General features: G+C 36.5%; 1 protein-coding gene and 1 long non-coding RNA gene across 3 annotated transcripts in view; one reads left to right on the top strand and one right to left on the bottom strand.

The window, feature by feature from the left end:
* Window positions 1–27,004, bottom strand: part of IA-2 (tyrosine phosphatase IA-2) — a 410,032-nt gene that overhangs the window by 36,554 nt on the left and 346,474 nt on the right. The gene's annotated exons all lie outside the window — the stretch shown is intronic.
* On the top strand, window positions 21,927–23,650 carry LOC149702921 (uncharacterized). Its single transcript, XR_016381672.1, has 3 exons — window positions 21,927–22,154; window positions 22,422–22,491; window positions 22,552–23,650. It is a non-coding gene; the product is annotated as an uncharacterized LOC149702921 (long non-coding RNA).

The raw sequence follows: 27,004 nt of genomic DNA, 5'->3' as shown, positions 1-27,004 counted from the left end.
ACTGACGCAATGGGTTTCACTATGAAGGGTAGAGTCGTATTTAGTGTAAATTGCACTTGAAATTAACGGGTTTTAAGAGAGCGGGGAAAAATAATCCATCGTTGATTGTCAGTGTATCGATTTAGCTGAGTGCGTGGTTTAGCGCAGTTACGTTCAGCCATCGCTTCCGATATCGTGGTCACTGAATGAAATATGAACTGGTTTCTATTTATCGTATACATGGGCATGGTTTTCGTTAAAGTTCATTCCCGTAAAAGCTTCGGGTCAAATGCGAATTGGTTCAAAGGGAGAATAATTTCGTATTCAGTTTTGATATTTCACAATTGATTCTAAGTAGAAAAATCCTCCTGAAATAGCAGTATGAAGAATTTCCATCTTGGAAGACAGTATTTCGATGTTTACAATAAATAGTGTTTTTGCGATTGCATGATAACACACGGCGAAGAGCAACAGTCTATATAGCTGCTTAGAGTGTGTTTGAAAATATAAGAATCCTAGTGTAAATAAATCTTTAGGGTTCTATAGACCTTTTCGACGTAAGGCTACAGCGCAGACGCCAAAAAGCGAGATGGAACGCAAAGTTTTACCCCAGTGTCTTTCCCGCATAGTTACATAGAAATGGGCTATTGGAGGGTTTCAGCAAGAAGTGATATATAGTTTATTAGGGAGAAGGTATAAGATGCCTAAGTATTCGCGCGCCATAGTCCCAGTCCCCCTTTCAAAATACAAGGGGGGACGTAAAAGGAGGCCGGGCTATTTCGCCTCTCCTCAGTTGGAAAATACGTAATTTTCGTCATTCGCGTCGCGCTGACGTGAGTTTTCAAGAACCAATGAGAAGCTGGTTGCAATTTAAAGGCGGGGATTAACTCCGGACCTACGTTTGGACTGGAGATAAAGCTGGAAAATTGGCGAATTTATACCTTCTCCCTAATAAACTAGATATCACTTCCCTTCTCCCTAATAAACTAGATATCACTTCTTGGTCTCAGATTTCCATGATTTTTCATATCCCCACCCAGTAAGGGGAGGCTTTCGCCGAATTTTGAATCGAAAATCGTTTCAAGTTATGTTGGGAGTATTTTACAGATGACTCCTTTAAATTTAATTAAGAAACTGAAAGACAATGATTTCAAATTTAATTAAGGGCGTCATCCCTAAAACACTCAAATCATGACTCGAAAACAGTGGCCCGGATGGCAAAATGTCATCGAACATTTTAGACTCAAAATCGCCCAAAGAACATCCCCCTTAATTTATGAAAGACTTATCAGAAACACCCTGTATAAATATTAAAATTTTAGATTCAAAAACTATAATATTCCCACGAAAACCAACCGCTAATTAGTTCCAGATTAATCTAACAGGAATCGTTTTAGTCCCTGTAACCCAGACATAGACTTGAAAAATAACCCGAACTAAGCGATCTGGAGTTACCTCATTAATCTTACGTTTCTCGTGCCCTTGTGGGCTTTGGCGAGACCCATCCTCTTAGACTCAAGAACACCATCATACTTTGCAACCTAGGCCTAGTAGCAGATACAGGGGGAAGTGTACTCTACCCGGATGCTAAGATTTAGACCATCGGGGAAGACAATACGTAGACTAGAGGAAGTTCAGTGCAGGGGCAGGGCTATAAGGTGGGGTATACCCTTCTTGCATTTCTGGAATAACTTCCGACTAAACAATATACCAGAAACACGTTGTAGAGGAAAAAAAAAATCAAAGAAAAAAAATAGCTATAGTTACTATACCACATAGTTGGAAGACTGAAGCTAGTACTAATTAAAAGCAAGTACGTGGTAACTTCAAAATTAATGGTTTCTAAACATTTGAACTAAAACGACGTTAATATAAAGCATGGAGTAAATATATACCCATAAACACGTGAGAACGTTCAAACTTCAAAGGTAAATTTGGGTTGTGCGGAGTGATACAATTAGTTTATAAGGTATGTTCCAAAAGTATGGCACTACTGATGCTGAGAACGACACGAGAATTACCAACAAATCCATCTTCCTATTTAGTCTGTACTAATCTTTTGACTGTGACTCACCAGGCGTCGCTTTACGAGAATCTTTGACCTACGTCACACTTCATGACAAGCTCTCAGTAACCAGTAACAAACTTATGAAACATATCTTATGAGCTGCCAGCACAAAAGTACTCTCTTCACGGAAACCTTAGCTGGCTTCTCTTAAATATATTAATATATATATAATTATATATATATCAGAATTTAAAATTAGGCATTCCTGGCACCAATTAACAAAAACAGATATTACGGAAATTAGAACCCGTTTCGGTGCAAAGAGTATATTTTAATTTGAAAATAATCGATGAACTAGCTGATTTACAACAGTGTTCCTCTCATCTAGTACACACGAGTCTCGGGTTACTCATCGTGGAGTATCTCTTGGACGTTATATCCAAGATACACTAGACCCGGCCAAGGCTTAGCTTTATGAAGAAAGGAAGTATTTTTAATTAAAGAGCTATCCCGTATACCGGAGGGGGGTCGAAGTTGGTACGGGTGTATGAGGCATACCGTTTGCTCCTATTACAAAGGACCGATAGGTTTTCAATCTCAGCGTGGGGTAAGCGAGGGAGGATGTACTAGCGATCCGACAAAAAAAAAAGAAAAAAGGGCACGCGGAGAAAAAGTATCACTATAGCAGCGGTATTCGTTAGGCTTAGAGTTTTAGGGTTAGCAATACAGAGGCTTAGCTAACTTTGGGTTATAAAGGGGGTTTCAATGACAATAATACAAAGCGTAGGAGGTTGGTTGGAAGATGAGGAGAAACGTGGCGGGTAGGATTTCCCAATCAGTCTGATGATCAGGAAACGATCGGGTGTCACCTGCTGCTATAGCTATCTGAAACGGAATGCCATCCATTTCGGGGTTATTTCATATGGATATGAGTCCTCTCTCTCTCCTACTCCTCCTTCCCCTTCCCCCTTCGTATTCTTTTCTGGCTTTTATACCTTCTTTTTATGTTATTTAGTTCGATAATGAAGAAAGCTCTTAGAAATTAAGATACGAGCAAAGTCTAAATTAAAGGGGTACTCTTGGACCAAATTACTTTCTTTTATGTACTTAGATACGAAGAATTTGAATGCATATATTTTATATTACTTAACCTTAAAATAATACTTCAAAAACAGTTATTAGCTATCCCTTGGCTTCACGCTGTTCGAATTTCCCATAATATAGCTTGTTTAACTATATGTTTATACACGAATCAGTAATTTTAAAGCAGGCACCATGCCGCCATCTATCAAATTGATACGGCAAATCCAAGGAAAAACCAATGAATTGCGCCAAGGCTTACGATGCATTTGGGGAACAATTTGTATAGCCAGGGATAGATTTAATTTTAGAAGTAGGAATGGAGAACAGAGTAATATCTGGGCGCGCGTCAACTCCTAGACCCCCTTCCCCGGGAAGGAGGGGTATAAAAGAAGAGGCGGGTCAAAGCGACAGAGGTAAAAAGGAATTACGTATTTTTCGCCGTCCCCGTCAGCAACATCATCAAAACGTAGTTTAAGTGAGCCAATAAGATAATTTAAACTTTTCGTTACGTGTTGGAGGGAGGGGCTCTATACTGGGCTATGAGTCGGACTGAAGTAAATACTAACCGTTCTCCATTCCTACTTCTAAAATTAAATCTATCCCTGGTATAGCCAAGCTTGGTGAAACCCAGAAAATTTCTCGAAAATGCCAAGAGAGTTAAATCATTTTTAAGAACAAGATCGCGACTAACAAGCGCTTATGGACAATCATTAATATAAATAACTTTCTCGATAATTTCGTCTTCAAATAATTTATCAACAATTCATTCTATTACCTCAAACATTGACCCTAAACTAATCTGTGGCTCGCGCCGTGCCGTATTTTGCTTGGTTTAAATGAATGCCAAGCCTTAGACAGTAACTATGAAGCCCAAGAATGGAACAATAAATTTTACCAAAGACCAGCAGAAAAGGAAAAAAAAATCATACTCTTACGTAGCAAAGTTGCCATATTTCATTTTTTGAGAACCGACACCACTCACCCCCCCCCTCCTACTTTAGTCTTAAAAAATAGGTTTTTGGCGCCCAAAAAGGTCCAAAGCTTTCCGGCTTATGGCTTCCACTTGTTCCCCGACGCAACTGTTTTGCCCCTTCGTCGGCTTTTAAGACAGAATTTATTTTAGACTACCAGGAATATACATATCTGCAAAGAATCAAATTTTTATCATTGTTGATTTAAAAGAAGCGAGAAGGGATTCATTTCTATGGAATAGAAAAGAATATGCGAGTCCTTTTAATCCAATACGACTTATTTTTCGCCGTTCCCGCCATAACACTTATATCAGAAGTGAGATGAGACTAGAAGTGAAGGGCTCTAGCATTGGTAATAGATCCTGGCATTAGTGAACAAATTTGAGGATTTTACGCCGCTTCAATCGCGCCTACGCTAGAGAGAAAAAAATTGGTCGAGTTCCAAAAAAATTTCTTACCCCCTTCCCCTCAACCTAAAGCGGCGAAACACGGACGCGGGTGCTCGGATCTAGTTCGGCCGTCTACCACCGCGAGCGTATCACGTTTTGGAGGGGAAATTCTGAAACCGCCACTAGAGGGCCAACCGTTGGTGTGTGTTATCAAGAATATTCACTTTCGCCGAGTGAAAAATTTGGTTACCTCGATACTTCTAGTCTCATCTCACTTCTGCTTATACTCAGGTTAGAATTTTTTCTTTTTCTATCGAAAGAGCGTACAAAATAATGAATATATATCAATTGGAACCATGTTTCTAGCTACACTATTAAAGAAGATACAAACGATTGAAATTTTGACAAAACGCAAAGCACTGGGGACTATCCCTGTTGGAAGAATCCATCAGGTGGTACTAGTTGTCCAATAGGTGTAGTCTCCAATGCTTCGCGGGGAAGCCTAACGCTTAGCGTTCATTACGTAAACTTCATTGCTCGTATCTTCTTTAATATTATAGATAGAAACATGGTTCCAACTGATATATTAATTATTTTATACGCTCTTTCAATTAAAATAGAAACATTCTGAAGTATCCCTTTAGACAGAGAGCCACAAAGAAAAGTTTCGACATCCTACCAGAGCTCATGGGTTATGAGCCACAATAAACTGTTACTGTTAACCGTTATTAATCCCCGCCACTTAACACAGTGCTGTAGATCATAAAATAATTTATTCATATTTGTTCACTATTCATAGGGCAACTGAATAAACTCAAGTTTTTAGATATTGAATGGAAAATGCGCAATATTTTAAGTGGAAAAAAGGGGGCGACTTTAAAGTTCCCCTCGAAAATGTCTTAAACATTCTACAGAGGTTCCGTCGTTTAAACTATATATCATATAATAAATTGAGTAACATTTGCGGCCAGTTAAACACCCCCTCTGTGTAGATTCTAAGAGCTGATAGGCCAGTTTAGTGAAGCAATATAGGTCGAGCTAGTTGAAATTGAAATATAAAGGTTTTTTTCTCTCCCTCGCGTAGAGATCGGAGAGAGAGAGAGGAAAGGTCCCTAAGAGCTATAAAGATATCATCTTTGAGGAGCTTCCTCCTGTCCCATCTTCTCTTCCTTCTCGGTGTCCCCCTATTCCTTAAAAATATCCTTCTTATAAGCTCTTCGTTTTTATCTTCCTTAAGGTTTTCTTACATATTACGGTATTAACGTTTTTTGGCTCTCTTTTTTTAAGGAAAGAGGGAAAGTCGATTCCCAGGATGGTACAACCAAAAGGTCGTAAGTACAAAATCATCTTAAATTCAGATAGCAGGGCCCACAGCCACGAAATTAGACCAATAGGCCTAATATTAAGTGCAGCTGGAAAACAGTTACGAAAGCAAGGCAGATTTTAATTGGCTGATACAAATCTGCCATCAGCATTGAGCAGTATTGAAGGAGTACTAGATGCAATAGAGTACTTTCGATAGAGAGGGGAAGTGTATCCCAACGTTGGGGGCAATTTGTAAAAGAGAATACTATTTGCCACCCGGACAGGGGAATATCACCAAGATAAGAGACGAAGGGTTATGAAATTGCCAATATGGGAAAGAAATTACTCTATAGTCCATTTCGACGCAATTAAGGGGGGAAAGACACGGGGGTAAAAAGTTCGCCTTCCATCTCGCTTTTTGGTGCATGCGCTGTAGTCTTTTGTATCATGAGAGTGCGCCGAGACGGCAGTGAATCTATGCCTTTGTATGTCCCGATACTGAGGGTTGCCTATCCCGGTTTTTTTGTGTCGATAAGGTCTACGTAATGCACTTTTAAGGAAACATTCATTGTTACTCCCAAAAAATTCTACTCCATGAACAATGCCAATAGTAACCGGCAGAAGCAACTTGTTTGAACCGTTATTATAACATTTTTGAAAAAAAGGCCTAACGATCTGTTGTATAATTAAATTTTTTGAATCACGCAAGATGTCAAGGGATCCCAATAATCATACTTAAATTTCGCAAATACTAACGAGTACCATTTTATTTTAACCTTCCTTTCGTCATTTACAACGTATTTCCTTGGAAAAATACTTATATGGTACCAATTTTTGATACTTTACTTACTCCCATCCACCCACAGAGAAAAGACCCCTTTTAAAGCGGGTCCTTGTCCGAACCAATACTGTAAAATGTTTTTCTAGTCCGATCACGTATGGCGGCCCTTACTACGTCTTTGGCTAGCTGTTTTCTCATTGGTTAAAACTGGAAAGACACGATATATAGAATATAGGACGACTACGGGGCGATTTAGCGCGAAACATTTATCAATTTTACCTTGAAGTAGAGAGGGATACAGCAAAAAGCTCCATACCTAACACAGAGTCAACCAACATAACCATTTTTGTTATGTTTTTTTAGGCTCTTTCAGACGATCCAACTTTTTGACTCAGCTCGATGGGTCAAAAAGTTGTATCAACTTGCCCAACTTTTGAAGGGAAAAGTGAAGTAAATCCTTCCTATTCACACGACTAAACTTTTACCGCCAAATGGAACTTTTTAAGCGCCACCTACCTTGGCACTTGCAAAATAACCCGCGAAAAAGTCTTTTTTTGTAATTCATTTAACACTCAAATCATAACTCGAAAACAGTGGTACTTAGGGCAGAATATCATAGGATATTTTCGACTCAAAATCGCCCTAAGAACATCACCCTTAATTTATGGCAGACTTATCAGACCCACCCTGTATAGTTGAAGTAATAAAACTCCTCTTAATATTCCCTTTGCTTATCTAATGATTCTTTATTTTTGTTAAGCCTTTACGGCTTTCTGCAAATAATATTTAACCCATCCTTCAACAATGATCGTTTCCCTCGCCAGTATAACCCCCTTGAAACCAGACTTCCTAATGGATATTACTTCATATTAAATCCTCAGTGGGCCCGATGAAATTCTCCTCTAGACGATGTATGTAGCTTGTAGCGTAGCTGCTACTTTAATAACCGAGTACGTTTATGTCCGTAGAATGAGAGGAAGCCTCGCAATTCGCGCCATCTACCCATCATATAGTTATTTTGATTACGAAAGAAAAAGAAACCGTAGCAAAAATCTTTTTCGCTTTATTTTTATTTTATTTAGTCTCTTATATTGTAGCCGATCCCCCTTCTCCTACCACGTGACCCAGACCTTATGATACTACCCCATTTAAGACTCGTTCACACTCACTATACGTTAATTTCTAGCGGCATAGCAATTTTCAACATAAACGCGATGGAAATAGGGAAGTTAGGAAGAGTTTGGGTCAAACAATTGTAAGGCTTAACATGTTCTTGAGTAAGGCTTAGAAATAGGACCAAAAAGCGGCTTAAGAGTGGAGTTAGTCATAGAAATTGGACCAAAAAGCGGCTTAAGAGTGGAGTTAGTCATAGAAATTGGACCAAAAAGCGGCTTAAGAGTGGAGTTAGTCATAGAAATTGGACCAAAAAGCGGCTTAAGAGTGGAGTTAGTCATAGAAATTGGACCAAAAAGCGGCTTAAGAGTGGAGTTAGTCATAGAAATTGGACCAAAAAGCGGCTTAAGAGTAGAGTTAGTCATAGAAATTGGACCAAAAAAGGAACTTAAAGAGTAGAATTAGGCTTAGAAATTAGAACAAAAAGAGACTTGCGAAAGGAATTAGGCTTAGGAATTATACCTAAAAGCGACATACGGGTGGAATTAGGCTTAGAAATTGGATCGAAAAGCGAAATACGAGTGGAGTTGGGCTTAGAAACTGAATAAAAAGGCGACTAACTAGTGGAGTTAGGCTGCATCATAAAACAACTTAAAACTAGATTTTAAACTTAGAAATGGGACCAAAAGCTAGATATAAATAAGATTGCTTAGGTGTTGAAATCGAACAGTTATTTAATTTTAAGAAACATTAAGTATAGATGCGCTTTTAAAATATACATATCACAAATTATATAATAATATTTATTGAAGAAAGTAAAAGAAAATTTCTCAGTTTTTAAGCTAAACCTAAGAAGAAATAAGCTTTGAAACTGAACTTTAAATCGACTTAAAAAGAATGAGAAATGAAGAATGGTTGGTTCAGCTTCTCTCAATCATTTAATGGCTACTTCGTGATTTGAGACAGTTTCTCAAAACGTAGTCAATGGGAACTAGGCTTAGCTGAGCTATAAGAAAACGGTTACATTCCTTGAAGGAAAAAAAAGGAAAAAAATATATAAGAAAGTTATTTGTTCGGCAAAGAAAAAACGGAAAAGCATTTTTTCCTGCTTCTGGTTCCTGGCGAAAATTGGTAATAAAAACTACTCAAACATAATACGTTTTTTGCCCCCCTCCCCCACAACTACCCCCGATCCTTTCCTCTATAGCCGAGTTAATATTGAAATGTACCAAGTTGCTGCTGGTATATTTCTATTTGTAGCTTTTTATATTGAACTGTTTCTTGGTGGGGGTTCTCAATAGGTCTGCCTTGTATTGTATTTTCGGGGGGATGAACTCCAATAAGACTCCATTCATAAATTGAAAAAAGTTCCATTTCATTTCATTTGACAATTGGTTTAGGAAATTCATTCGAAAGTTCCTCTTTAGTTATTTTGTAATATATTAAATTCGATGTTTTTAGTGAAAATATTAAAGATTTCAATTTACTTAAGGCGGTATAAAAAATAATTAATCTTTTCATAATGCATAAAATGTTCGATTTCGTTTTAATCGTGTTTTAAATTCGGTATTATATTCAAACAGCTGCTGCATTCGGTATAGTCCCATTGGACCGAATCCCATTCGACCGAAACCGCTTTTTGGTTTTTTATGGAGAATATATTTAAATTTCCAGCCCAATGGCGGGTTTCTGCTGAATGGGAATTTATTTGAAAGAATTAGTTAATTAAATGTCTGTGAGGATTTCGAATCACCGCAGCAGCATGGTAGAAAATCAGGCTTTTAATTCAGAGGCTCGGGTTCAAACCCAGAGAAGGAAATTGTAAGTTAAGTTAGGTTAGGTTAATAATATTTTATAAATCATTTAACTATTCTACGCCTTTTCTAAAATATTTATGTTTAGCTTCATTGACTTCTCAAATAATATGCCTTTTCCAAAACATTACTGTTATGTTTGGTTAGGTTTAGTTTGGTTAAGTTAGGTTAGTAATATTTTATAAATCATTTAACAATGTTACGCCTTTTCCAAAATATTGATGTTTTATACCTTCATTGACTTCTCAAATAATATGCCTTTTTCAAAACTTTACTGTTATGTTAGGTTAGGTTTGGGTTCGTTAAGTTAGGTTAGTAATATTTTACAAATCATTTAACTATGGTACGCCTTTTCCAAAATGTTCATGTTTAGCTTCATTGACTTCTCAAATAATATGCCTTTTCCAAAACATTACTGTTAGGTTAGGTTTAGGTTTAGGTTAGGTTAGGTTTAGGTTTAGGTTAGGTTAGGTTAGGTTTAGGTTAGGTTAGGTTAGGTTTAGGTTAGGTTAGGTTTGGTTTGGTTTGGTTACTTCTATTATTCGAACCTTACAGGAGGGATTTCTACAATTAAAGTAACTAGTTTTATCCTTTTTCTTATTCAATTGAAACAAGTAGCCATTATTAATGTAAAGAAAGCCGCCTTTATTAGCAATTCTCTCCATTATCAATCACTCTTAAAATTAAATTTTGCATTTCAAACATCAATATATATATACAACGAAAACTGTAGAGTAAAAAAAATCCATAAAAAAAGTGAAAATGTTTGCTTTTTAAATTTTGATATATATTTTCCCAAAACCGCATATTTGGGCTGTTTTCGGTTGAATGGGAAACGCGTTCGGTCGAATGGGATTCGGTCGAATGGGACACAAGGCTGCATTCAACGATTTTGATTTCAGTAAAAACCCATATTGTACCCGAGAACGTGACGTATGATTAGTCATTTTTTTCGTCATAAGCTTGCCAATATGGCGGCGATGTGAGGAAGAAAGAAAATGTGACATCGCGGCACTACAGCCTAATTCTTTATTTAACGTTTTAAGGAATTGTTTGGGCACTTTCTAGTACTGAAAACTGATCGAAGAATTGTCCGCTTACACTGCACTTTTTTAATAATAACTAACACCAATTTTGTTAAATTGTGGTGCCAGCAGAAACGTGCATTTAATTTTTACAGCTTTGAGTAGCGAAATAACTAAACTGAAGAGGAAGTACACATACAGGGGTTCAATTGCTAACGTGTTTCCTATGCACGCCTGTAGAAAGGTTTGCCTGTTACACATCGATGCACACTCATCTCACTTAAACGAGTACTTCAACATTAAGATTATAATTAAATAACAGTTAGCCTATTAATTTATCTCTAAAATAAGACCTTGCCATCACATATATTTTTACTAGATTTTAAAATATTAATCCAACTTTATTTACGCAATAAAAATTAATTATACGCAAGTAGTCTAGGAATTAATTTTAATTAATTAATTAAAAATCATTACCATAATTGAATTTTTTTCTCATAAATTAGAAGGAATACAGGCACGAAAATTTTAAAGTTAGTTTTTTCTACTACCTTGGAATCCTTTAAATCTATTATAAAGTATTTCTTAATTAAGAAAACTCTCATGTTAAAACTGAGCATTCAATGTCTATAGATTTTAAATTTTGTGGGAGGGCGGGGTTTTAGTATGATGTAGTTCGACAGATGACAGCGTCAGTTCAGTAGCAATGTAAGCCTTGGCTAGACAAATGGGACTTTTCATTGGTTGTTCCGCGAGAATTGATGTATTAGATTTATAAATGGCAGTAAGGTGCAGCAAGCGAATTACTACTTCATGACGCATCGAAGATTTTGAACAAGCAGGCCGGTTGGTAAATTCAAATAAGGTTGAGCCAAGGGCTAGCTAATGACTGTTTTTGAACTATTATTTTAAGATTAAAACATTTTGGAGTAAAAATTCGAATTCTACGACTTAGTAAGTAAACGGAAAATAAGAATTAAGTAAATTGGCTTGAGAATAACACTTTAAAAACGATTCTACGAAACGGAAAATAAGAATTAAGTAAATTGGCTTGAGAATAACCCTTTAAAAACGATTCTACGAAACGGAAAATAAGAATTAAGTAAATTAGCTTGAGAATAACCCTTTAAAAACGATTCTGCGAAATTGAAGAAAAATGTCGTTAATTTCTTGATTTCTATTTCTCCATACAAAATACATTAACATCATCAAAAGTATCACCAGTGTTTACGAATATCACTTTTATATACAGATCATTAAAAATAATGTTCTTTTTAACATCTGGTCTGAAACTATTGAATTCAAAACGATATATCAACAAGCAACCCTAAATGCTAGATCAGAATAAACGTCGTTAACCCTGTAGTACGGCATTTAGGAAACCTATTTATTAATCGTAAGCTCCATAAAATCTCTCAAATGAAAGGTTAAACATTGAATAAGAGACAAATTACGCGAGAAGAGATGTAGACAATTATTGAAGGAGATAGAGCAATAGCGGTTTAGTCAATGGGATCAATAAATGTTCGCTTTATGGAGAGTCAATAGAGCCCAAAATAGACCCCAAATATTCCCTATTGATTTGGGCGTGTCAGCTCAAAAGGGAATTGCCTCTTCTCTTTTCACAAAGGAAAGAGGCGCAATATTACATCTATGAAAAAAGAAAGTGAAAAACCTAAGCCTCTGTTCCGCAAAATACAGTCTAGGGGCTACACTTTCGCTAGAATTTCCCCGGTATGGGTTTTTACGATACGATTGGCGCTCTTTTTCCCGCCAAAACTATTACACCATGTCCCATTGGTGTTACGGTTAGGGTTAGGGTTAGGGTGGCAGTTACAGATAGGGCAAAGAGTAAAAGAAAGAAAGAGTCAGCAGCAATCTAAAAGAGAAAAGAGCCGCACGAAGGCTTTTCCCGAACGCCGCAATTTGAGCTTGACAGGGTAATGGATAGCTTGGGAGTCCCCAGTTTTGGCTCAAATCCAATAGCACTTGTTGATTTTAAAAGAAAAAAGAGGGAGAGGGGGTTGAAACGTGCTGGAAGAATGGGTTAACATCAATACGCAACAGGTTTTACACAATTTGTTATTTAGTGAGGTTTAAACCGTGTGATTACGAAGAGAATGGCACCAAATCAATTGTATCTCTTTTAATAAACCGTTAAACACTTTCTAAAAAAGGGACGGTAGTATGTCGTATACTTGATATACAGGGTGTTTCTGATGAGTCTGGCATATATTAAGGGGATTGATCTTTAGGGCGACTTTGAGTCGAAAATATTCTATGGCAATTTGACGTCCAGGCCACTGTTTTAGAGTTATGATTTAAATGACTTAAAATTAAGATATTATTTAATACATATGCAGTCTATAGCTTTTAAACTTAAGGATATTAGTGCCTAATTTTTAATGCAGTAATTTTTCGGATATGTTCAAAGGCGAGAAAAAAATCTAAAATAGAAAACGGAAATTTGAATAGGCACCCCTGGAATAGATAGATTTCGTCTCCATGGAATCTTTAAAGTGCCATTTTTCTGGGCCTTTCTGCTTGAACTAAAGGGGAGGAGATGTGGAAACAGTCACCCCTTACGTCACACCCAATGTATTTGAACGTAGAAGCCATGTAACATTGACGTAGCCGTCGACTTATCCGCGCCGAACCCAAATGTAAACAAATTATCTTTGCGTTGTGTGAACCAGTAAAACCTAGGAAGGAGCAGCGGGCGGTTTATCAAAGTTTTAAGCCCATCCTCTTACCTTCAATCAGATATTAGTATGGGGTCTATGACCTCTTAAAGATTCCAAGTATAAGAAAACTATGTATTCCTGGCACACATCCTATCCCTTGACTTGGTGAGGACCTACATGCACCGTGCTGTGTGACGTCGCAACTGTGTGGTTTTATTTACGAAGACTTTAATCTAAAGACCTCAAATTCTAAAAATAGAACTTTCTCAAACCATATTTTAGAAAAAATGTTTCGATTCAAAATTTTTGGATCGTTTTATACTTTACTATCCCTTTAAACAAAAGTGTTAAAAATCTCTTTGGAAATTGGTATATGAAATAAATTTGCATAAACTTAACAAAAGCTGAAATAAAGGTAAATCTCATTTTGGATTACTTTTAAGGAAAAATGCGGGAAACTTAGGTAAAAACGTTGTTTTAGTGCAGGTTTTTTTCTTTCTAAGAAACTGTTTTAAGGGGATCTAGTTTTTAAAGAACATTACATCGCCAAATAACGGTACAAAAAATAATATATATAAAAAACGGGGTAGCACTAAGCCTCGGCCTGTCTCGAGTGAATGACGGGGTGGAAGGAGGATGCTGGAACACAGCAAGGAGAAAAAAGAAATCTTTAAAATCCCTTCTCTAGCATCCAATGAAGCGAAATACGAGGTAGAGAGAGATCGGAAGTAGCGGAACTGGGATACACTGTGGCACACAAATGTATGTATACAGCTTTCGGGGGGGGGGGCTTTTTCAGCTAGGCGTTCTGAGACAAATCTCGCAACCCAAGTCCCAACAAGAACGTGAATACACACCCATTTCTACGTTCATTTCAGTCAAAATGTGCAATGGCGTAAAAGCAATGGTAGTAAAGTACTGCATTGTAAGTCTTCATTTATTATTTTCCATGATGAATATTCAATTGCAAACTAAAACAGAATAAGCTCCTTTTTGAATACATACAACGGCATTATCATCGTCATTCATAATACATCACAGACTTCGTACCAATGGGTTCGGATACTACTACGCATACGTTTGTAACCCTGTACAGCCCGAATTTGCTTCTGAACTTAGAGTGCAATTTTTGAGAGTGAATATACCCCTTCTATAAATTTTGAACAACTGTAGTTCGATAATTTATCAAATCCCGGACGTACTATTGGACAAGAACATAGAAAATATCTAATCCCTATAGACCATTTCGATGTAACTATGAGGGAAATACACGAGGGTAAAACTTCGCCTCTCATTTCGCTTTTTGGCGCCTGCGCCGTAGTCTTTTTGTATCATGAGAGTGTGCAGACACAGCAATGTATCAACCCCCTTGTATGTTCAAATACTGAGTGATGCCTACCCCCTTTTTTGGCATCGAATAGGTGTATTACAATTTCAGAGTCAGGTGCATTTGGGCATGGCGAGATTCGTTTGTATCTCCTTTCATATTAGGAAGGTAGTACAAAATTACGATGGCTTTGGAAATCCTGCCAGTTTATTAGTTTAAAGGCTTAGAAATGTGTCTGTCCGAATTTATGACGTCATATCCAGTCTATGTCCCCAGTCAAGAGCCTCCTTTTATGTCGAATTCGCGTTTACTGGTTTTAGATTCTTAACGACGATGATTGTTTAGTGTTAAGACTATTCAAAAATTAGGGGTAAAATAGATTTTGATGTTTGACCACCTTTTTTCAATTAAGGCAGAACATTGATGGGTACGTGGATCCAAAGACATGCACTTTGGTGGACTGGTAACGTTGAAGCTCTGTCTAATGTCTTTGGGTCTACATGAAGGACGTTCCGTCTTAATCAGACGACACTGCACGAAAAGGCTCTATTTACAGGTCACAACGGCGCCGAAAGCCGAACTTCCGGTATAGGTGTGGGGTTGTTAGAAATAATTATCTCACCGGATGTCACGCGGATTATAGTTGCGCTACATGAGCATAATATTAATAACTAAGACCAAGGTTCAATACTCGCGAGTTAATATAATAAATTCATTCGCAAATACGCGATGTTGTACCTTCCGTAGAACTGAACCGACTACAACCACTCACCATCTTTCACTCAGAGTTTACCATATGGTGAAAACGTCTACTCATAGCTTGAACAAACATACAGAGTGTTTCAACAAAGCCTACAAGAATAAATTCGATGTTCTTTGGGCGATTTTGAGCCAAAAATGTAACTTCTATGACATTTTACCGTCCTGACCAGCACCGTTTATAAATTATGTTTGGAATGCTTTATGGATGACACGTTAATTAAATTAGAAATCATCGTCTTTCAGTTTCTTAATTACGATTTAGGGGTCACCCATAAAATACTCTGACCAATCTTAAATTGAAAATGGTGTTGCTTAGGGCAAAATGTCACAGAACATTTTCGACTCAAAATTGCCCAAAGAACATCCCCCTTAATTTATGGCAGACTTATCAAAAGCACCCTGTATAAAACATGATTTCCGTTAGTGTTACCCACTTAACCTGAGATGAACTTAAATATATTTTTTACCCCAACTTTTCCCCATAGAGTTTCGTTCTACATACCTTTTTCTTTAAAAAAAATATTTTCCTTTTGTGAGCGAGAATACATAGTCCGTTTCTACCCTAATATACAATTCATTCAAAACTAGTAACATAGCAACCATCACTTAGAACAGTATCATTATAGCAAGAGTAAACTTGGAGTGATACGTCGAGAGTACATAGGAGGGGGAACTCGGAAAAGGATGTCTCTTGGTGTACTAATGGTTTCTAAATCCTAAAATAAACAATGCATCGACACGAAGCAAGGATTTCTGCCTTCATCTCTTTCTTTACCCGCTTTTTTAGCGAGTCCATCCCTATGTTTCTCCCGCTCTTTTTTTTTACTCGACGACCCTTCTTGTGTTTGAACAGTCTCGCGTAGAGTACAGATATAGGCTAGGACTTGGGGAAAAGAAGAAACCCAAAGGAAACGAGCTCATTGGGTGGAAATATTACATTTCGATTAGGTTTTTATTTTGATACGATTTCCCGGATTTTCTCAATTTAAAATAGTGTATTTTAGGGGTTGTAAAATTTAGGCTTGTTTATATAAATGAGTTATATAATGTGTGTATTAACAAATGGCACACGTGTCACAGACGATTTGTATATACCATTTAAAAATTAATTAGGGTAAACTGTTCAAGCGAGTCTCGGTTGTTGTTAGGTTAAAGAAATGCCACAATATGGCACTTTCATTGTCTAGGGGTGGAGTAATCAGTCTGGGAAATGAGAATATTTTTTAAGCTTGCCCTTGGGACCAGTGTGTCCAAAATAATAAACTGGTCCAAACTACTTTGTCCCCCCTTAGGTTGCTTGTAGATTTGAAATTGATAAACTCGTCCCAACTACCAGTAACCGCACTTTTGAAATTTAAAAACTGGTCCAATCAATTAATGAACGAGAGGAAGTGTGCTATTGCCCAGACTGGTGGAGTTGACAGGCTCTCTCTAAGCTTAGCAAACCCTAGTTTTAGCTCCACCCTTGATGACAAGTTCCAATTTTTTCTTGCCTTGGACAAAGTAAAATTGGTGGATAGAACATTAGCCAGAGTGTTAGGAGTCGACATTTTCTTTAAGATAGTGTAGTACATTATATGACGTATTCGCAAACACAGTTAATTCGTGGTAATTTCCAGGAAGTGTTCTAATTTACACGTGGAAGCTAAACATTTCGACCGACAGTCTGCGTTATTTTAGTTTGAAACATTCGTAATTTAATTGCCTCTACACGATTATTCCAAGATTCAGCGGGATTCATGTGGTTATCGTATAATTTATATCAGAGCTTGATGGTAGGCTTTACGACTTTACGTTAACAAACACGTGTTTAAGTCAATCACTTGTACAGCAAAACTAATTAATATTTTCTTCATATTTTTCCGGGCGCCGGGAAGGTGCCGTTGGTGGTGATAGTTATAACGCGAGTTTCAAATGCCACATCCAGTACCAATTTCTTAATAATGAGATACTATTTTAGGCTTAAACACCATTACAATAATATTCAATTGTTAAATAATTCAAAACCCACTCTTGCTTTTATATTATTGCGATTTTAGAAATAAAAATAATTGCTATATTCTCCAATAAAATTAACAACGCTAATATAACCCCAACCCTTTCACGCAAGACAGTCTTCGCTCCCATACTCGCAGAGTAATAATTTAGGCTTACAAGAAAACCTGTCACCCATCAAAAGATCAAGATATTCATCACACGACGCCAAGGGGAAATCCGAACAAAATCTTTCCCCTCAAAAAGGTTCAATCAATTAGAAAAAGTTGGGATGTAGGTATACCCAGTGAAGCTCAAGTCTATATTTTTTTACATACCATACTAATCCTGACACAACGCTAGGCCTAAATGTACAGTGACATCAAAAATTCCTTACTAAACTATGCCTAGTATGATTTGAAAGCTCATCAGTCTCCCCAAAAAACACCCTAGGAAGCAACCCCGCCATGTTCTGAGTGCGAGGGGTCAGACGTTTGGCGTACAGTGCGGCATTTTTGAGATCTCAAGATTTTAACAAGCTTAAAGGGATATCTCAAAAATCTTCAAGTCAATTCCAATGCTTCAAGATTTTGAGATTTTGAATGAACTTTCAAGAGATTTTGAGTGAAGTTTTGTGAAATTCAATGAAATTTCGGGATTTTTAACGAGATTTAAGATGTTTGAGTAAGATTTTTGATAGAAATTTAAGATATATAAGTAAGATTTTGAGATTTTGAACAAGATTTCAAGATGTTTAACTAAAATTTGGGTGATTTTGATTGAGATTTAAGATATATAAGTAAGATCTCGAGATTTCGTACAAGATTTCAAGATGTTTAGGTAAGATTTGGTGATTTTGATTGAGATTTAATAAACATAAGATTTTGATTGAGATTTAATATAAATAAGAAAGATTTCGAGATTATGAACAAGCTTTCAAGATGTTTAACTAAGATTTCGGGATTTTGAACAAGATGTAAAAATCTGTATAAAAAACTATAAGATTTATAGTTCTCGTGATTCAGAAAAAGATTTTGAGATTTAAACTAGGATTTCAGTAATCAAGAAAAAAAACTAATAATTTTCATTACCTCGCGATTCAGAACAATAGTTTGACATTTTTGACTTTGGTAATCTAATCTTCAAATTTCCCTTTTCACGATTTCAAGATTTTAACCTGAGAAATTTCTAACAAATTTTAATACCCGAAATGATGTTATAAAAAAACGGTTAAACGTCCGACTCCTCGACTGCATGCGAGAGTCTGACACATCCGGTTTGCTAAAGACATTTTTTTTCTTCCCTTCTTCTACTTTTACACTAACACACCCGAGGTATACTGTTTCGAGCCTTTTATCACCCCTATAATAAAAAAACGGAGTTTCAGATAAAAGAAAAACTCCTTTCCAAGCCTTCCCATGAAAAGACGGAGACACAGCGTGCATAAAAAAAAAGATCCGAGAGAGGGATATTGCTACGGTAGTGTTGTTTCAAGAAAATCCAACTCGCCAAGGGAGAAAAAATTGCTTTAACAAAGAAAAAACTTACAATGCAAAAAATAAAGCGTAGTACTGGCGTTTTAATATAGCATCTCTTGAAAGAAAAAAAGATGCAGCTCCCGGAGTTGCATGGAGATAGTTAGGGTTAGAAAAAGGTTACACGTGACGCGTCAGTGTGAGTGTTCTTTGCTTCTGGAAGCAAATCTAAATTGGATTTTAAACAATGAGTATGGAATATAATATAGGTTCTGATTAAATTAATGCGCATAAATTTTCAATGGCTTATGCATAGATGCTGTAAATTCAGTGTTGCATTTTAAGCTGGGATTAATTTTAGTTGATTTTAAGGAAATGTAAGGATAAAATGCTATGTGTTTTTATTTATTTCGATGAATATGTTAATGCACTTGAATTCCAAGAATAGTGAGTGTCATTGGACAATGCCGATGCTATGGGTTTTAACCGTAGACCCATACTTATGGAGTATATTAGCAGGGAGTAAGGAACGTTAGAGGGAGTTTTGATCTAATGCTAAAAAAACCGTCATACAGTGGCAAATGGTAAAGAAAGTGGGGGGTAGGAATTTTTATCTCCGTTCCTCAATTTTTGCTAACGCGCAGGCGCGAGTGACGTCGTTTACTACCGCCAGCAGAGAGAATTTAAAAATTATCTCTGCAGCGAGCGCCAGCTTCCGCTTCCATCGACTGCTGCCCCACTCACTCTGTTCGACTCACCGTCGAGATAACCGGGAAGCCCGGAAGCCGAATTTGCGGTATCGTTCGGTAGGCGTTATAAAATATTCAACGTTTTAAAGCTCAAGTTTCGAAATTTTTTGAGACATTTACCAAGTCTTCAACTAAATATTATAACATTTTCTTTAAATTTCAACATAAATATAGCTCTGAGAATAAAATTAGACACGAAAACTACACTAAGCCTTGGTTAGATATCATCGGCTGAGGCCGAGCGGCGCATCTCGAGCCGCCGGCGGCCGGGCTTGCCGTAACGGCGAGAACAGAAAAATACCTCGTTAAAAAACAGATGCACGACGGTTTTTAAATTTGACGCATGCGCGCGGACACCGCGTTGAGTCCCCGAGTCAGCGCCAGAGAGAGACGATTTTAGCCACGAATCTAACGAACGCGCCTATTCACTTTAATACTCCCTCTAACGTTCCTTACTCCCTGATATTAGGTTATGATAATAATTATGCCTATTATTAAATCTCGCTTGTATTATAATTATTTGTTTCATTTTCAAAATTCCCTGACTATTCCAGGTTTTTCCTGATCGTTAAAAGAGCGACTACATTTAAGTGAGGGATGGAAAAAAATGGGTTATGTGATTTGCCATACAAGAACGTTGTGACTTCGTTTTATAGTTTCATTTCAATTAATAATGTTAATTTTTTATGTTTTTGAAATATTACCAAGTATGAGAAAATTGTCTAGGAATACTTTAAGATTAGTTTTGTAGCTCAAAAAAGTCATCCGATTGAAAAATTGTTATAATTATAAAAAATTGTAAAGTGCCAACTTCCAGGGGTAACACTCTCTATGTATTTCCTATGGGCCCCTGTAAAGCTCATACCCGCAATACACCCGTGTAAGATGATTTAAAAATAATATATATTCGTTAATTCTACACCTATTTATTAATGCATCTATTCCATGGTTTGGAATCACCCAAGATGATCTTTACAAAAATTATCCTCGAAATTACATTCAAATAATTTCAAATATATTACTTATCTCTCAGGTAACTGAGTCGGTCAAAACACCCAAATTAAGTACTCTGTTGTTCTTCAGATGTACATACATATCGACAACATCCTTAAAGAAATTGGAACATCTAAAAGTTGTTCATAAATTCACAGTAATTCCGGACTAAAGCCATGTCAATCGAGGGGCTAACCACTCGAACACCGATTACGGATTACGAGTAATAATTAAAGCACTGTCAAAGACAGGTTCACGCGTAATCTTTTTAGTACAGTCAAAAGGTACAGCCGTGTACACCGATTAAGCTAAGTGACTGGCCCCTCGATTTCTATAGAAAAAAAACACACACAGATGAGGGGTGGAAGATCCTAAAAAAACTAATTACAGTAAAGCCTGACGTATTAAACAAGAGTCGTCTCTCCGTTTTTTTTAGCGGTTTCTTTTTTATCTATAATTTTATATCAGAAGTAGAAAACTCGAAGGTATGAAAAACCCCTTAGGAAGCACAGGAAATGTCCCGATTAGACTTAATTTTGATAAAACTTAACCTATAATCATTTGGAATCAAAAATTAATTTTATTGAGTTTTATTGCATTTGATCAAATTTTTTATAATTCACTTTCACCAGCAAATTATTTATAGAAAAAAAGCTAGATAAATTTCTAGCAAGTTTCATAATTGAAAGATTAAATTTAATTATCATCTATTAAATTGGATGAGATTTAAACTTAATCGAAGTATAGGCGAGTAAAATGTTGATCCAAAATAATTTCATTACGAAAACTAGACGTCTAATTCATCTTCTAACGAGCTTCATCAAGAAGCGATATCTAGTTTACTAGGGAGAAGGTTTAAGATGCCTAAGTATTCGCGCTCCATAGTCCCAGTCCCCCTTTCAAACTTCAAGGAGGGTCGTAAAGGTAGGCCGGGCTATTTCGCCTCTCCTCTGTCAGAAAATACATTATTTCGTCATTCGCGTCGCGCTGACGCGAGTTTTCAAAAACCAATGAGATGCTGGTTGTAATTTAGAGGCGGGGCCGGATTAACTCCGGACCTACGTTTGGACTGGAGATAAAGCTAGAAATGTGGCGAATTTATAACTTCTCCCTAGTAAACTAGATATGGCTTTTTGGCTTCATATAATTGTTTTATTTATCCATTTCGGAAAAATTTTAGACCAAAGAAATAATTCTCTAACGAAGGGGGCTTTGCTTAACACGAAACAACCCAAACCCAGGAACAACAAACTTAAGTTGAAATCATTTAATTATTAACTTGAGTTTTATTTACTTCTGTTTCCAGTACTCTTTTGACACCGCGTAGCAGAAAGAAGTGGAGGGGGGGGGGGGAACGGGTCTTTATTCTGATACTTTCTGTTAACCCCCATCCGTGCGCAGACCTTTCTTTTACGTTTTTTTTTTCTAGGTGGAGCTGGTGGATATAAAAAAATTTTGGGGGTAGAACTTTAATTTACAGATGAAAGCGGAACTCTTCTCCAGTTTCGTTCACATTTCATTACGGGTCATGTTTCCCGTTCCAAGTTCTTTTTAATCCTTTATACGGTTCTCTCGGAGAGACGACGAGCGCTTCATTTCGATGAATTTAAATTTTTAATATTTCTAGGATCGCTTAGCGTGTCGCGCTCTACGACGATCACCTTAGTGTAAAAGGAGTCGCTCATTTTCAAAAGTACTCGGTACTTCTAATTTTTTTCAAAGGTAGGTAGAGGTATATCATTACGGTTCTTCTCTACGGAAATAGTTATTATATAGGGTTTAAATCTTGGCTCGTGATTAGTCCAGATAATTTTTTCACTTGTTTTTGTAATGTAGGGATAATTTGTACGGGATTTAAAGGAGCTAGTAAAGAAATTAAATTGTTTTTACCATAGGTTCATAAGATATCTTAATTTATTAAAAAAAAACCGATATTTTCAAGTGTTAAAGAAAATTATTTTATTTAAAAACTCGACTAATTTCGGTCAGGTTATTGGACCATCATCAGGAGTGTGACCCGTTACACAAGAAGCTAAACTTTATCACCTCGTTATCTCCGGTAAGTTTGTCACTAGTTACTAAGAGCTTGTCATGGAGTGACGTAGGTGAAACGTCATAGATTTTCGTAGCGACGCCTGGTGAGAGGTTGTCAAAGGCTTAGTACAGACTAAATAGGAAGATGGACTACAAAACTGAGTGTAATGAATTCTCGCGTCGTTCTCGAACTAGCTCTCAGTAATCCTCTAGAATTACGAAGTATGAGTAGCGTCCTACTTATGGAACATATCTAACAAACCACCATTTTCCAAGATGGACGCGGAATTAAAAATATTCTAAGTACTTAACATTAATTTCCCCTTAACATACGACGTTGAACCTAGTTTAGTTCGGATTTTTTTCAGAATATGCTAAGTATTTCTAACCTGCCACCCCGGTTTGGGGAACTCTATTATGAACAGCATTGGCAGCGAGGTAAACATTTGTATAGGCGCCATTGGAAATACAATGGGATATATTACCCTACATGTTAGCTTTTCCCGAGATCTTAGAATTCATTAAATTATGTTTCACGTGCTTATTAACTGTAATTTCCAATTACACTGATTTAATTTCTCGAAATTAACAATTGTTTAGGTCAGATCTGAAAGTCAGTAGCAACTTATCAAGAAAAAAAAAATTACTAAACGGTATACTTGTTAGAGAATTACAGAAATAAAATATAAGCGTATAGACTGTAAAAAATTAGATAGTTTTACTTCGGAGTCCAGTTTCTACTGAATTTCCCATTAGTCCGCCCTATTTAAAGCCTCTAAACTATAGTGCACACAATTCAACGCGGATTAATACATTACCGACAAAACAGTAATTTTATTTTTCCCAAAATTTGAATCGGTAATTTACCCGGTAAATTACAGTTTGAAAAATATACGGTTACTTCATATCTCTTATAACACCTGTAGACCAAACAATTGAAAACATTCGGATGTTTCTAGCCTATAGACATTTAATTTTATACTAAACCGCTAAAACTAAAGCGTATACTCTTGTAACTTAACTTAATTGCCCAAACCTTCTTGAAATTGTACACAGACAATTAGCTCCAACTTGAAAAACTAATTTTTTATGCACTTTCGATTAAAATAGAAAAAAAAAAACATTAAATTTAACTTCTGTACTATAAATTATATTCCAATTAAAAAAAATTTATTTCTTAATTCCTCGTTCGGTGCAATTCTTGCATCGTAGATTCAATTAACTCAAGATTGAATTAATCATTACCGAAAATTCAAATGTGAACTAGACTACATATTAAAAAAGAAATACATTGAAGCATTAGTGTAACGGAAGGGGTACTTTTTTCTATACCACCGTTGGAGAAGGACTGAAAGAAGAATGTTGGGATGAGAATCACATTCCCGAAGGCAAAGCGAATAAGAACAGAAAAAAGCCATGGGTGCAGGCAGGAAATGTAAGACGACGTTTATACTGAGAGAGAAAAAAATCCTTTTCAACCTTTTTCTATCCCCCAATTTAAAAAAAAAATCTTCGTTGACTCTATTGAACTACAAAGAATAGAAATGTAATGGAAAATTTTGGGGGAGAGTAATGTTAGATGCATGCTCCTTTTTTAGCTTCTTAACTTCTGAAAGAATTGTTGAATACATCACATCCCGAAGGCTACTAAAGAAATTCAATGCGCTTTTAATAATACCAAAGACTTGTTTATCAAACAAACTTAAAAACTTATACGTTTTTAATAATGATCATAATAATGTTTCTTTAATGAAGAAACTACTTTAAAACAAAGTTCTAAATTTAGTAAAATAAATAAGTAAATATAAAATAATTAAAATGTGCTTTCCAATTTTCATTTATAAAATTAATCTTAGTTTCTTTCAAACTTGACGAAATTGAAGCGCCGAGTCATGGGGTGACTCACGTTTTTGTACCATTTTTCGGGTCAATAGATAAAGCCTTAAACTTGCACGTCATGTACTTCAATTTCGGTATGTTTATCTTATCTATAACACGGACTTGTACGCGAGAAAATTAAGAAGTAAAAAACCAGGTGATCTTTCTCGATACGAACTTCGCTAAATTTAGGGTTAAGATATTAAGATTCCAGATGAAGTGTAACGTATTTAACCTTTATCTACACATTAAGTCATCAAGATGGGGTCAAAGGTTAAAACAAAATTCTCATGGTCGTATAAAATTAGAATTATATACGATATCTATTGTATAACCAAATACACGTTGCAAAATTTAGGGTTAAGATATTAAGATTCCAGATGAAGTGTAACGTATTTAACACACACCTATACATTACGTCATCAAGATGGGGTCAAAGGTTAAAACCAAATTCCCATGGTCGTATAAAAAATAAATTTATATACGATATCTATTCTGTATCCAAATACATGTTGCTTATTCTAGATCAAGAAAATGTATCTATAAAAACAAAACTATTCGGGCTAAAAAATACCCATCGAACAAACAGTATCATAAGTTTACGGTCATAAGTAGCCAACTCACTGTAAGTAAATAACGCGCTCAGCGCCATCTGGACAAATGATGGAATAAGTCGGTTAAAAACGGCGCGTTCCTAATTTCAATGTTGAATATTGGGAGACTAGTGGATATAATCGAAGGTAATCTAAAGCTTCTTACACATTAGAGCGTTCTGGTGCGACGCATAGCGCATGCGTTTGAAAAATTGCACCAAAGCTCACGTTACGGCCATAGCGACACCTGACAACGCTGTTCACGCAAACCCAAGGCAAAACACGCAAATGTGTAGTAAACTTTAGGTTCCTTGAGCGGATATTTTTTTAATTTGGTCCTTAAAAGCGTGGAAATATGGAAAGGGTGTGACGGGAAAACCTCAGATATGTTCTCGGCTTCATGGTAAACATTTCTAAGTTTTCTTCATCACTTATTCGTACTGGATGAAGGCTTATACCGATACACTTATGGCCTTATCCATAGGGTAATGGCCGATACTCGTCTTTGACGTATTACTCTCTATAGAAAGCGAGGTTTCGTGATATGGCTGCGAAGTTGATCTCAAAAAGAAGAGTAAAACTAGCGTATTTAAATATAACTAGTGATCAAGCCTTTACCCATTGCAAACTGCGTGGGAGACAGTACAGAGAAGAAGCACGAGAGCAAGAGCTAAGCCTAAAAAGTGAAGCAAAAAAAGAGAAAGAAACCGTGCAGGGGTTGTAAGTATCTTGGCTATAGAGGCAATTACCCTTGAGTCAATACGCTCCCGGGCTACTCTATTGATAAGTAGGAACCGAAAAAAAAAACTTTATCGAGCTATAAGAGAAGAGAATGCGTACAAGCTAGGCCTAGGCCTTTGAAATGGATACACATCTAACTCCGCCTAACGGTTTTCTGTGGACTATTGTGAAGTATTTTACAGTATTTTCCCAACCAAGGCTTAGGGCTCTGTGTTTTTTATTTCTATTTGCTAGACTGAATGGAACCCGCTTGGTAATTTAGACACTACCAGGCTTTGACCCCATCCACTGTGGAGGCTATATACGTCTATGTTTGTCAGATATAAAATCTCGCAATACTTTCAAAGAGCTGTAGCTGGCTTAAGGAATTTTCGGAGAGAGGGCATAAATTATGGATATCGTTATACGGAAGAAAGAAAACGTACCATTTTCTGGACGTGGTCAGTTACACTTAATATGAAGAGGTCAAAGTTCGTGTGTTCTATTAGGGTTTAATATTCTTCTAAATTGATGCGCTTAATGCAAACGTGGGATAAATTTCAATTCTAGATAGGAAAGGACCACTTGGATCTTCCAGTTTAATACCATTTGAAGGCATTTATAAAAATACTTTTGAGTTTGTACAATCTTTATACGACAAGTCACCAAGAAGTAGAGCTAATTACTAATTGTCCCGGGAATTAAGTCTGTTTTATCTCTCAGTCCAGAATAATATCAAACAGTGAATCCACAATCAACAGTATTTACAGTCGGACTGGTATACTTTAAAGCAAATCTCGGCTGTGATTTAGTTTAAACAAATGCCCCTAGATGCTCCCATAGTCGAGGGGTGGAGTTGACTGGCCCGCTATTGCCCGTGAGAACGAGTTCCGACTGGTTTATGCGTTAAGGTACAATTGGTTTGTAGAAGATTAGCCAGAATGTTAGGGTTGCCACAGGAGCCGACATTTGCTTTAAAAGAATAGTAAAGGCATAATTCTTTTGTTATTATCCCAAAACCAAGTTTTCAAGTATTAAAAAAAAAATACATTGGGTATCTTTTAAATTAAATCGGTAAAACTAATTGAGGGCACCTGTATTGTGCTTTTCTGCAAAGCAAGAGAAAGCGCGATGAGTCATTTCAAGATATTAGCCAATTCATCCTTCTGGTTGGTTGAGGTTCCTAGGACCAGCTAGTTTAATTAGTATAGCGTTAGATTTAGACCGGCGACACGTTACGTTGGAAGGCTTAGTAGGCTATATAATCCTATGTCTACCAGCCAATCATCTGGCAATCATCAAGCACGGCAGTGACGTTTAATTATAAAATGAGACCTATTAATAATA

The sequence above is a fragment of the Phalangium opilio genome, unplaced genomic scaffold (genome assembly GCF_054372755.1).
Source record: "Phalangium opilio isolate 3A_F unplaced genomic scaffold, DU_Popi_V2 ptg000017l_1, whole genome shotgun sequence".
NCBI classification, from domain to species: Eukaryota; Metazoa; Arthropoda; class Arachnida; order Opiliones; family Phalangiidae; genus Phalangium; species Phalangium opilio.
Note: the sequence above shows the minus strand (reverse complement) of the source record. Positions and strands in the feature narration are given on the sequence as shown.